The following is a 13,356-nucleotide window of genomic DNA, read 5'->3' as shown; positions in this document are numbered from 1 at the left end:
CATCTCCAGAATTGGTGCATTTTTAGGAGTATTATTACACCAATATTTCCTAACATCTAGTTTAAATATAGGATAGTACCTGCTGGCCCAGAATATCCAACGCTCACGATCGCAAGTGCTGTCCATACCCTTCCTAAATGTGTTACTCCACGATCCAACAGGTTTGTAGCGCTCCAACTTCCTCTTCATCCCTTGGAGGCGCGTTCTTCTGGTACCAATATTAGTACACCATTCCTCTTCTACCTACAACAAATGACCCATTCTTTGCCCACAATATGGGAAAGAATGAGGGCCACAACGCCAATTCGAACTGGAAAACATTCTTTGTCTTAACGTGTGACAAACTTGTATGTATTCTGGACTATCAGACAGTAAAAAATGAATTTAAAACATGTGTGCAAGCCTTCAGTGCATGCACACATGGTGTTAAAAAAAATCCGGCCTCCTCCTACCCCTTCAGCCGGCCATTCCATCTCCAGAATTGGTGCATTTTTAGGAGTATTATTACACCAATATTTCCTAACATCTAGTTTAAATATAGGATAGTACCTGCTGGCCCAGAATATCCAACGCTCCCGATCGCAAGTGCTGTACATACCTTTCCTAAATGTGTTACTCCACGATCCAACAGGTTTGTAGCGCGCCAAGTTCCTCTTCATCCCTTGTAGGCGCATTCTTCTGGTACCAATATTAATACACCATTCCTCTTCTACCTACAACAAATGACCCATTCTTTGCCCACAATATGGGAAAGAATGAGGGGCACAACGCAAATTCGAACTGGAAAACATTCTTTGTCTTAACGTGTGACAAACTTGTATGTATTCTGGACTATCAGGCTATAAAAAATGAATTTAACAACATGTGTGCAAGCCTTCAGTGCATGCACACATGGTGTTAAAAAAAATCCGGCCTCCTCCTACCCCTTCAGCCGGCCATTCCATCTCCAGAATTGGTGCATTTTTAGGAGTATTATTACACCAATATTTCCTAACATCTAGTTTAAATATAGGATAGTACCTGCTGGCCCAGAATATCCAACGCTCCCGATCGCAAGTGCTGTACATACCTTTCCTAAATGTGTTACTCCACCATCCAACAGATTTGTAGCGCGCCAAGTTCCTCTTCATCCCTTGGAGGCGCGTTCTTCTGGTACCAATATTAGTATACCATTCCTCTTCTACCTACAACAAATGACCCATTCTTTGCCCACAATATGGGAAAGAAAAAGGGGCACAACGCCAATTCGAACTGGAAAACATTCTTTGTCTTAACGTGTGACAAACTTGTATGTATTCTGGACTATCAGGCTCTAAAAAATGAATTTAATTACATGTGTGCAAGCCTTCAGTGCATGCACACATGGTGTTAAAAAAAATCCGGCCTCCTCCTACCCCTTCAGCCGGCCATTCCATCTCCAGAATTGGTGCATTTTTAGGAGTATTATTACACCAATATTTCCTAACATCTAGTTTAAATATAGGATAGTACCTGCTGGCCAAGAATATCCAACGCTCCCGATCGCAAGTGCTGTCCATACCTTTCCTAAATGTGTTACTCCACGATCCAACAGGTGTGTAGCACGCCAAGTTCCTCTTCATCCCTTGGAGGCGCTTTCTTCTGGTACCAATATTAGTACACCATTCCTCTTCTACCTACAACAAATGACCCATTCTTTGCCCACAATGTGGGAAAGAATGAGGGGCACAACGCCAATTCGAACTGGAAAACATTCTTTGTCTTAACGTGTGACAAACTTGTATGTATTCTGGACTATCAGGCTATAAAAAGTGAATTTAAAAACATGTGTGCAAGCCTCCAGTGCATGCACACATGGTGTTAAAAAAAATCCGGCCTCCTCCTAACCCTTCAGCCGGCCATTCCATCTCCAGAATTGGTGCATTTTTAGGAGTATTATTACACCAATATTTCCTAACATCCAGTTTAAATATAGGATAGTACCTGCTGGCCAAGAATATCCAACGCTCCCGATCGCAAGTTCTGTCCATACCTTTCTTAAACGTGTTACTCCATGATCTAAGAGATGTGTAGCGTGCCAAGTTCCTCTTCATTCCTTGGAGGCACGTTCTTCTGGTACCAATATTAGTACACCATTCCTCTTCTACCTACAACAAATGACGCATTCTTTGCCCACAATATGGGAAAGAATGAGGGGCACAACGCCAATTCGAACTGGAAAACATTCTTTGTCTTAACGTGTGACAAACTTGTATGTATTCTGGACTATCAGGCTATAAAAAATGAATTTAACAACATGTGTGCAAGCCTTCAGTGCATGCACACATGGTGTTAAAAAAAAATCCGGCCTCTTCCTACCCTTTCAGCCGGCCATTCCATCTCCAGAATTGGTGAATTTTTAGGAGTATTATTACACCAATATTTCCTAACATCTAGTTTAAATATAGGATAGTACCTGCTGGCCCAGAATATCCAACGCTCCCGATCACAAGTGCTGTCCCTACCTTTCCCAAGTGTGTTACTCCACGATCCAACAGGTGTGTAGCGCGCCAAGTTCCTCTTCATCCCTTGGAGACGCGTTCTTCTGGTACCAATATTAGTACACCATTCCTCTTCTACCTACAACAAATGACCCATTCTTTGCACACAATATGGGAAAGAATGAGGGGCACAACGCCAATTCGAACTGGAAAACATTCTTTGTCTTAACGTGTGACAAACTTGTATGTATTCTGGACTATCAGGCTATAAAAAGTGAATTTAAAAACATGTGTGCAAGCCTCCAGTGCATGCACACATGGTGTTAAAAAAAATCCGGCCTCCTCCTAACCCTTCAGCCGGCCATTCCATCTCCAGAATTGGTGCATTTTTAGGAGTATTATTACACCAATATTTCCTAACATCTAGTTTAAATATAGGATAGTACCTGCTGGCCCAGAATATCCAACGCTCCCGATTGCAAGTGCTGTCCATATCTTTCTTAAATTTGTTACTCCACGATCCACCAGGTGTGTAGCGCCAAGTTCCTCTTCATCCCTTGGAGGCACGTTCTTCTGGTACCAATATTAGTACACCATTCCTATTCTACCTACAACAAATGACCCACTCTTTGCCCACAATATGGGAAAGAATGAGGGGCACAACGCCAATTCGAACTGGAAAACATTCTTTGTCTTAACGTGTAACAAACTTGTATATATTCTGGACTATTAGACTGTAAAAAATTAATTTAACAACATGTGTGCAAGGCTTCAGTGCATGCACACATGGTGTTAAAAAAAATCCGGCCTCCTCCTACCCCTTCAGCCGGCCATTCCATCTCCAGAATTGGTGCATTTTTAGGAGTATTATTACACCAATATTTCCTAACATCTAGTTTAAATATAGGATAGTACCTGCTGGCCCAGAATATCCAACGCACCCGATTGCAAGTGCTGTCCATATCTTTCTTAAATTTGTTACTCCACGATCCAACAGGTGTGTAGCGCGCCAAGTTCCTCTTCATCCCTTGGAGGCACGTTCTTCTGGTACCAATATTAGTACACCATTCCTCTTCTACCTACAACAATTGACCCACTCTTTGCCCACAATATGGGAAAGAATGAGGGGCACATTGCTAATTCGAACTGGAAAACATTCTTTGTCTTAACGTGTGACAAACTTGTATGTATTCTGGACTATCAGGCTATAAAAAATAAATTTAACAACATGTGTGCAAGCCTTCAGTGCATGCACACATGGTGTTAAAAAAAATCCGGCCTCCTACTACCCCTTCAGCCGGCCATTCCATCTCCAGAATTGGTGCATTTTTAGGAGTATTATTACACCAATATTTCCTAACATCTAGTTTAAATATAGGATAGTACCTGCTGGCCCAGAATATCCAACGCACCCGATTGCAAGTGCTGTCCATATCTTTCTTAAATTTGTTACTCCACGATCCAACAGGTGTGTAGCGCGCCAAGTTCCTCTTCATCCCGTGGAGGCGCGTTCTTCTGGTACCAATATTAGTACACCATTCCTCTTCTACCTACAACAAATGACCCATTCTTTATCCACAATATGGGAAAGAATGAGGGCACAACGCCAATTCGAACTGGAAAACATTCTTTGTCTTAACGTGTGACAAACTTGTATGTATTCTGGACTATCAGGCTATAAAAAAGGAATTTAACAACATGTGTGCAAGCCTTCAGTGCATGCACACATGGAGTTAAAAAAAATCCGGCCTCCTCCTACCCCTTCAGCCGGCCATTCCATCTCCAGAATTGGTGCATTATTTAGGAGTATTATTACACCAATATTTCCTAACATCTAGTTTAAAGATAGGATAGTACCTGCTGATCCAGAATATCCAACGCTCCCGATCGCAAGTGCTGTCCATACCTTTCTTAAATGTGTTACTCCAGGATCCAACAGGTGTGTAGCGCGCCAAGTTCCTCTTCATCCCTTGGATGCACGTTCTTCTTGTACCAAGATTAGTACACCATTCCTCTTCTACCTACAACAAATGACCCATTCTTTGCCCACAATATGGGAAAGAATGAGGGGCACAATGCCAATTCGAACTGGAAAACATTCTTTGTCTTAACATGAACAAACTTGTATGTATTCTGGACTATCAGACTGTAAAAAATGAATTTAACAACATGTGTGCAAGCCTTCAGTGCATGCACACATGGTGTTAAAACAAATCCGGCCTCCTCCTACACCTTCAGCCGGCCATTCCATCTCCATAAGTGGTGCATTTTTAGTATTATTACACCAATATTTGCTAACATCTAGTTTAAAGTTAGGATAGTACCTGCTGGTCCAGAATATCCAACGCTCCCGATCGCAAGTGCTGTCCATACCTTTCTTAAATGTGTTACTCCAGGATCCAACAGGTGTGTAGCGCGCCAAGTTCCTCTTCATCCCTTGAATGCACGTTCTTCTGGTACCAATATTAGTACACCATTCCTCTTCTACCTACAACAAATGACCCATTCTTTGCCCACAATATGGGAAAGAATGAGGGGCACAACGCCAATTCGAACTGGAAAACATTCTTTGTCTTAACATGAACAAACTTGTATGTATTCTGGACTATCAGGCTATAAAAAATAAATTTAACAACATGTGTGCAAGCCTTCAGTGCATGCACACATGGTGTTAAAACAAAATCCGGCCTCCTCCTACCCCTTCAGCGGCCATTCCATCTCCAGAATTGGTGCATTTTTAGGAGTATTATTACACCAATATTTCCTAACATCTAGTTTAAAGTTAGGATAGTACCTGCTGGTCCAGAATATCCAACGCTCCCGATCGCAAGTCCTGTCCATACCTTTCTTAAATGTGTTACTCCGCGATCCAACAGGTGTGTAGCGCGCCAAGTTCCTCTTCATCCCTTGGAGGCGCGTTCTTCTGGTACCAATATTAGTACACCATTCCTCTTCTACCTACAACAAATGACCCATTCTTTTCCCAAAATTTGGGAAAGAATGAGGGGCACAACGCCAATTCGAACTGGAAAACATTCTTTGTCTTAACATGAACAAACTTGTATGTATTCTGGACTATCAGGCTATAAAAAATTAATTTAACAACATGTGTGCAAGGCTTCAGTGCATGCACACATGGTGTTAAAAAAAATCCGGCCTCCTCCTACCCCTTCAGCCGGCCATTCCATCTCCAGAATTGGTGCATTTTTAGGAGTATTATTACACCAATATTTCCTAACATCTAGTTTAAAGTTAGGATAGTACCTGCTGGTCCAGAATATCCAACGCTCCCGATCGCAAGTCCTGTCCATACCTTTCTTAAATGTGTTACTCCGCGATCCAACAGGTGTGTAGCGCGCCAAGTTCCTCTTCATCCCTTGGAGGCGCGTTCTTCTGGTACCAATATTAGTTCACCATTCCTCTTCTACCTACAACAAATGACCCATTCTTTTCCCACAATTTGGGAAAGAATGAGGGGCACAACGCCAATTCGAACTGGAAAACATTCTTTGTCTTAGCATGAACAAACTTGTATGTATTCTGGACTATCAGGCTATAAAAAATAAATTTAACAACATGTGTGCAAGCCTTCAGTGCATGCTAACATGGTGTTAAAAAAAATCCGGCCCCCTCCTACCCCTTCAGCCGGCCATTCCATCTCCAGAATTGGTGCATTTTTAGGAGTATTATTACACCAATATTTCCTAACATCTAGTTTAAATATAGGATAGTACCTGCTGGCCCAGAATATCCAACGCTCCCGATTGCAAGTGCTGTCCATATCTTTCTTAAATTTGTTACTCCACGATCCAACAGGTGTGTAGCGCCAAGTTCCTCTTCATCCCTTGGAGGCACGTTCTTCTGGTACCAATATTAGTACACCATTCCTCTTCTACCTACAACAAATGACCCACTCTTTGCCCACAATATGGGAAAGAATGAGGGGCACAACGCCAATTCGAACTGGAAAACATTCTTTGTCTTAACGTGTAACAAACTTGTATATGTTCTGGACTATTAGACTGTAAAAAATTAATTTAACAACATGTGTGCAAGGCTTCAGTGCATGCACACATGGTGTTAAAAAAAATCCAGCCTCCTCCTACCCCTTCAGCCGGCCATTCCATCTCCATAAGTGGTGCATTTTTAGTATTATTACACCAATATTTGCTAACATCTAGTTTAAAGTTAGGATAGTACCTGCTGGTCCAGAATATCCAACGCTCCCGATCGCAAGTCCTGTCCATACCTTTCTTAAATGTGTTACTCCAGGATCCAACAGGTGTGTAGCGCGCCAAGTTCCTCTTCATCCCTTGGATGCACGTTCTTCTGGTACCAATATTAGTACACCATTCCTCTACTACCTACAACAAATGACCCATTCTTTGCCCACAATATGGGAAAGAATGAGGGGCACAACGCCAATTCGAACTGGAAAACATTCTTTGTCTTAACATGAACAAACTTGTATGTATTCTGGACTATCAGGCTATAAAAAATAAATTTAACAACATGTGTGCAAGCCTTCAGTGCATGCACACATGGTGTTAAAACAAAATCCGGCCTCCTCCTACCCCTTCAGCCGGCCATTCCATCTCCAGAATTGGTGCATTTTTAGGAGTATTATTACACCAATATTTCCTAACATCTAGTTTAAAGTTAGGATAGTACCTGCTGGTCCAGAATATCCAACGCTCCCGATCGCAAGTCCTGTCCATACCTTTCTTAAATGTGTTACTCCGCGATCCAACAGGTGTGTAGCGCGCCAAGTTCCTCTTCATCCCTTGGAGGCGCGTTAATCTGGTACCAATATTAGTACACCATTCCTCTTCTACCTACAACAAATGACCCATTCTTTTCCCACAATTTGGGAAAGAATGAGGGGCACAACGCCAATTCGAACTGGAAAACATTCTTTGTCTTAACATGAACAAACTTGTATGTATTCTGGACTATCAGGCTATAAAAAATAAATTTAACAACATGTGTGAAAGCCTTCAGTGCATGCTAACATGGTGTTAAAAAAAATCCGGCCTTCTCCTACCCCTTCAGCCGGCCATTCCATCTCCAGAATTGGTGCATTTTAAGGAGTATTATTACACCAATATTTCCTAACATCTAGTTTAAAGATAGGATAGTACTTGCTGGTCCAGAATATCCAATGATCCCGTTCACAATTGCTGTCCATACCTTTCCTAAATGTGTTACCTCACGATCCAACAGGTGTGTAGCGCGCCGTGATCCTCTTTATCCCTTGGAGGTGCGTTCTTCTGGTACCAATATTAGTACACCATTCCTCTTCTACATACAACAAATGACCCATTCTTTGCCCACAATATGGGAAAGAATGAGGGGCACAACGCCAATTCGAACTGGAAAACATTCTTTGTCTTAACGTGTGACAAACTTGTATGTATTCTGGACTATCAGGGTATAAAAAATGAATTTAACAACATGTGTGCAAGCCTTCAGTGCATGCACACATGGTGTTAAAAAAATCCGGCCTCCTCCTACCCCTTCAGCCGGCCATTCCATCTCCAGAATTGCTGCATTTTTAGGAGTATTATTACACCAATATTTCCTAACATCTAGTTTAAAGATAGGATAGTACCTGCTGATCCAGAATATCCAACGCTCCCGATCGCAAGTGCTGTCCATACCTTTCTTAAATGTGTTACTCCAGGATCCAACAGGTGTGTAGCATCCAAGTTCCTCTTCATCCCTTGGATGCACGTTCTTCTGGTACCAGTATTAGTACACCATTCCTCTTCTACCTACAACAAATGACCCATTCTTTGCCCACAATATGGGAAAGAATGAGGGGCACAACGCCAATTCGAACTGGAAAACATTCTTTGTCTTAACATGAACAAACTTGTATGTATTCTGGACTATCAGACTGTAAAAAATGAATTTAACAACATGTGTGCAAGCCTTCAGTGCATGCACACATGGTGTTAAAAAAAATCCGGCCTCCTCCTACCCCTTCAGCCGGCCATTCCATCTCCAGAATTGGTGCATTTTTAGGAGTATTATTACACCAATATTTCCTAACATCTAGTTTAAAGATAGGATAGTACTTGCTGGTCCAGAATATCCAATGATCCCGTTCACAATTGCTGTCCATACCTTTCCTAAATGTGTTACCTCACGATCCAACAGGTGTGTAGCGCGCCGTGTTCCTCTTTATCCCTTGGAGGTGCGTTCTTCTGGTACCAATATTAGTACACCATTCCTCTTCTACATACAACAAATGACCCATTCTTTGCCCACAATATGGGAAAGAATGAGGGGCACAACGCCAATTCGAACTGGAGAACATTCTTTGTCTTAACGTGTAACAAACTTGTATGTATTCTGGACTATTAGACTGTAAAAAATTAATTTAACAACATGTGTGCAAGGCTTCAGTGCATGCACACATGGTGTTAAAAAAAATCCGGCCTCCTCCTACCCCTTCAGCCGGCCATTCCATCTCCAGAATTGGTGCATTTTTAGGAGTATTATTACACCAATATTTCCTAACATCTAGTTTAAATATAGGATAGTACCTGCTGGCCAGAATATCCAACGCACCCGATTGCAAGTGCTGTCCATATCTTTCTTAAATTTGTTACTCCACGATCCAACAGGTGTGTAGCGCGCCAAGTTCCTCTTCATCCATTGGAGGCACGTACTTCTGGTACCAATATTAGTACACCATTCCTCTTCTACCTACAACAAATGACCCACTCTTTGCCCACAATATGGGAAAGAATGAGGGGCACATTGCTAATTCGAACTGGAAAACATTCTTTGTCTTAACGTGTGACAAACTTGTATGTATTCTGGACTATCAGACAGTAAAAAATGAATTTAAAACATGTGTGCAAGCCTTCAGTGCATGCACACATGGTGTTAAAAAAAATCCGGCCTCCTCCTACCCCTTCAGCCGGCCATTCCATCTCCAGAATTGGTGCATTTTTAGGAGTATTATTACACCAATATTTCCTAACATCTAGTTTAAATATAGGATAGTACCTGCTGGCCCAGAATATAAAACGCTCCCGATCGCAAGTGCTGTCCATACCCTTCCTAAATGTGTTACTCCACGATCCAACAGGTTTGTAGCGCTCCAACTTCCTCTTCATCCCTTGGAGGCGCGTTCTTCTGGTACCAATATTAGTACACCATTCCTCTTCTACCTACAACAAAGGACCCATTCTTTGCCCACAATATGGGAAAGAATGAGGGGCACAACGCCAATTCGAACTGGAAAACATTCATTGTCTTAACATGTGACAAACTTGTATGTATTCTGGACTATCAGGCTATAAAAAATGAATTTAATTACATGTGTGCAAGCCTTCAGTGCATGCACACATGGTGTTAAAAAAAATCCGGCCTCCTCCTACCCCTTCAGCCGGCCATTCCATCTCCAGAATTGGTGCATTTTTAGGAGTATTATTACACCAATATTTCCTAACATCTAGTTTAAATATAGGATAGTACCTGCTGGCCCAGAATATCCAAAGCTCCCGATCGCAAGTGCTGTCCATACCTTTCCTAAATGTGTTACTCCACGATCCAAAAGGTTTGTAGCGCTCCAACTTCCTCTTCATCCCTTGGAGGCGCGTTCTTCTGGTACCAATATTAGTACACCATTCCTCTTCTACCTACAACAAATGACCCATTCTTTGCCCACAATATGGGAAAGAATGAGGGGCACAACGCCAATTCGAACTGGAAAACATTCTTTGTCTTAACATGTGACAAACTTGTATGTATTCTGGACTATCAGGCTATAAAAAATGAATTTAACAACATGTGTGCAAGCCTTCAGTGCATGCACACATGGTGTTAAAAAAAATCCGGCCTCCTCCTACCCCTTCAGCCGGCCATTCCATCTCCAGAATTGGTGCATTTTTAGGAGTATTATTACACCAATATTTCCTAACATCTAGTTTAAATATAGGATAGTACCTGCTGGCCCAGAATATCCAACGCTCCCGATCGCAAGTGCTGTACATACCTTTCCTAAATGTGTTACTCCACGATCCAACAGGTTTGTAGCGCGCCAAGTTCCTCTTCATCCCTTGTAGGCACATTCTTCTGGTACCAATATTAATACACCATTCCTCTTCTACCTACAACAAATGACCCATTCTTTGCCCACAATATGGGAAAGAATGAGGGACACAACGCAAATTCGAACTGGAAAACATTCTTTGTCTTAACGTGTGACAAACTTGTATGTATTCTGGACTATCAGGCTGTAAAAAATGAATTTAACAACATGTGTGCAAGCCTTCAGTGCATGCACACATGGTGTTAAAAAAAATCCGGCCTCCTCCTAACCCTTCAGCCGGCCATTCCATGTCCAGAATTGGTGCATTTTTAGGAGTATTATTACACCAATATTTCCTAACATCTAGTTTAAATATAGGATAGGACCTGCTGGCCCAGAATATCCAACGCTCCCGATCGCAAGTGCTGTCCATACCTTTCCTAAATGTGTTACTCCACGATCCAACAGGTGTGTAGCGCTCCAAGTTCCTCTTCATCCCTTGGAGGCACGTTCTTCTGGTACCAATATCAGTACTTTATTCCTCATCTACCTACAACAAATGACCCATTCTTTGCCCACAATATGGGAAAGAATGAGGGGCACAACGCCAATTCGAACTGGAAAACATTCTTTGTCTTAACGTGTGACAAACTTGTATGTATTCTGGACTATCAGGCTATAAAAAATAAATGTAACAACATGTGTGCAAGCCTTCAGTGCATGCACACATGGTGTTAAAAAAAATCCGGCCTCCTCCTACCCCTTCAGCCGGCCACTCCATCTCCAGAATTGGTGCATTTTTAGGAGTATTATTACACCAATATTTCCTAACATCTAGTTTAAATATAGGATAGTACCTGCTGGCCCAGAATATCCAACGCTCCCGATTGCAAGTGCTGTCCATGTCTTTCTTAAATTTGTTACTCCACGATCCAACAGGTGTGTAGCGCGCCAAGTTCCTCTTCATCCCTTGGAGTCACGTTCTTCTGGTACCAATATTAGTACACCATTCCTCTTCTACCTACAACAAATGACCCATTCTTTGCCCACAATATGGGAAAGAATGAGGGGCACAACGCCAATTCGAACTGGAAAACATTCTTTGTCTTAACATGAACAAACTTGTATGTATTCTGGACTATCAGGCTATAAAAAATAAATTTAACAACATGTGTGCAAGCCTTCAGTGCATGCACACATGGTGTTAAAAAAAATCCGGCCTCCTCCTACCCCTTCAGCCGGCCATTCCATCTCCAGAATTGGTGCATTTTTAGGAGTATTATTACACCAATATTTCCTAACATCTAGTTTAAATATAGGATAGTACCTGCTGGCCCAGAATATCCAACGCTCCCGATTGCAAGTGCTGTCCATGTCTTTCTTAAATTTGTTACTCCACGATCCAACAGGTGTGTAGCGCGCCAAGTTCCTCTTCATCCCTTGGAGTAACGTTCTTCTGGTACCAATATTAGTACACCATTCCTCTTCTACCTACAACAAATGACCCATTCTTTGCCCACAATATGGGAAAGAATGAGGGGCACAACGCCAATTCGAACTGGAAAACATTCTTTGTCTTAACATGAACAAACTTGTATGTATTCTGGACTATTAGACTGTCAAAAATTAATTTAACAACATGTGTGCAAGGCTTCAGTGCATGCACACATGGTGTTAAAAAAAATCCGGCCTCCTCCTACCCCTTCAGCCGGCCATTCCATCTCCAGAATTGGTGCATTTTTAGGAGTATTATTACACCAATATTTCCTAACATCTAGTTTAAATATAGGATAGTACCTGCTGGCCCAGAATATCCAACGCTCCCGATTGCAAGTGCTGTCCATATCTTTCTTCAATTTGTTACTCCACGATCCAACAGGTGTGTAGCGCACCAAGTTCCTCTTCATCCCTTGGAGGCGCGTTCTTCTGGTACCAATATTAGTACACCATTCCTCTTCTACCTACAACAAATGACCCACTCTTTGCCCAAAATATGGGAAAGAATGAGGGGCACAACGCCAATTCGAACTGGAAAACATTCTTTGTCTTAACCCCTTAACGCCGAAGGACGGATATATCCGTCCTCAGCAGCTGCTAGTTCGCGCAGGAGGACGGATATATCCGTCCTGTGATCGCGCGGGTACTGACAGTTTACCCACGCGATCAGCGGCAGGAGCACGGCTGTTATACACAGCCTGGCTCCTGCTGCAACTGCCGGAATCGAAGCACGCGCCGATTCCGGCAGTTTAACCCATTAAATGCAGCTGTCAACAGTGACAGCGGCATTTAATGTATTTGACAGAGGGGGGAACTCCCTCTGTCTCCCGATCGGCGCCCCCGCAAACAAATCGCGGGTCGCCGTCGGGTTTCCATGACAGCCGGGGGTCTAACAAAGACCCCCAGGTCTGTCTTCAGCATCTGCCTGTTAGGCGATGCCAGAGGCATGACCTAACAGGTTGCCTGTCAGTTTTACACTGACAGGCAATAATGCTTTGGTATACGAAGTATACCAAAGCATTATATATGCGATCGGCATATCGCATAGTGAAGTCCCCTGGTGGGACTAAAAAAAAAAAAAAGTAAAACCGTTAAATAAAGTTTGTGAAAAAAAAAAAAAAAAAATTACAGTCAAAATCAAATAAAACTACTTTTTTGCCCCAAAAAGTGGTTTTATTTAATAAAACGGTCAAAACAAATCACACATACACATATATGGTATCCCCGCGATCGTAACAACTTGACCAATAAAATGAACACATTAATTAAACCGCCGGATGAACGGCGTCCAAAGAAAACGCAAAAAACAACGGCAAAATTCTCTCTTTTCTCCCATTCCCCCCATAAAAAATA

This window comes from Rhinoderma darwinii, chromosome 2 (assembly GCF_050947455.1).
Source record: "Rhinoderma darwinii isolate aRhiDar2 chromosome 2, aRhiDar2.hap1, whole genome shotgun sequence".
Taxonomy (NCBI): Eukaryota; Metazoa; Chordata; class Amphibia; order Anura; family Rhinodermatidae; genus Rhinoderma; species Rhinoderma darwinii.
This window is presented reverse-complemented; position numbering follows the sequence as displayed.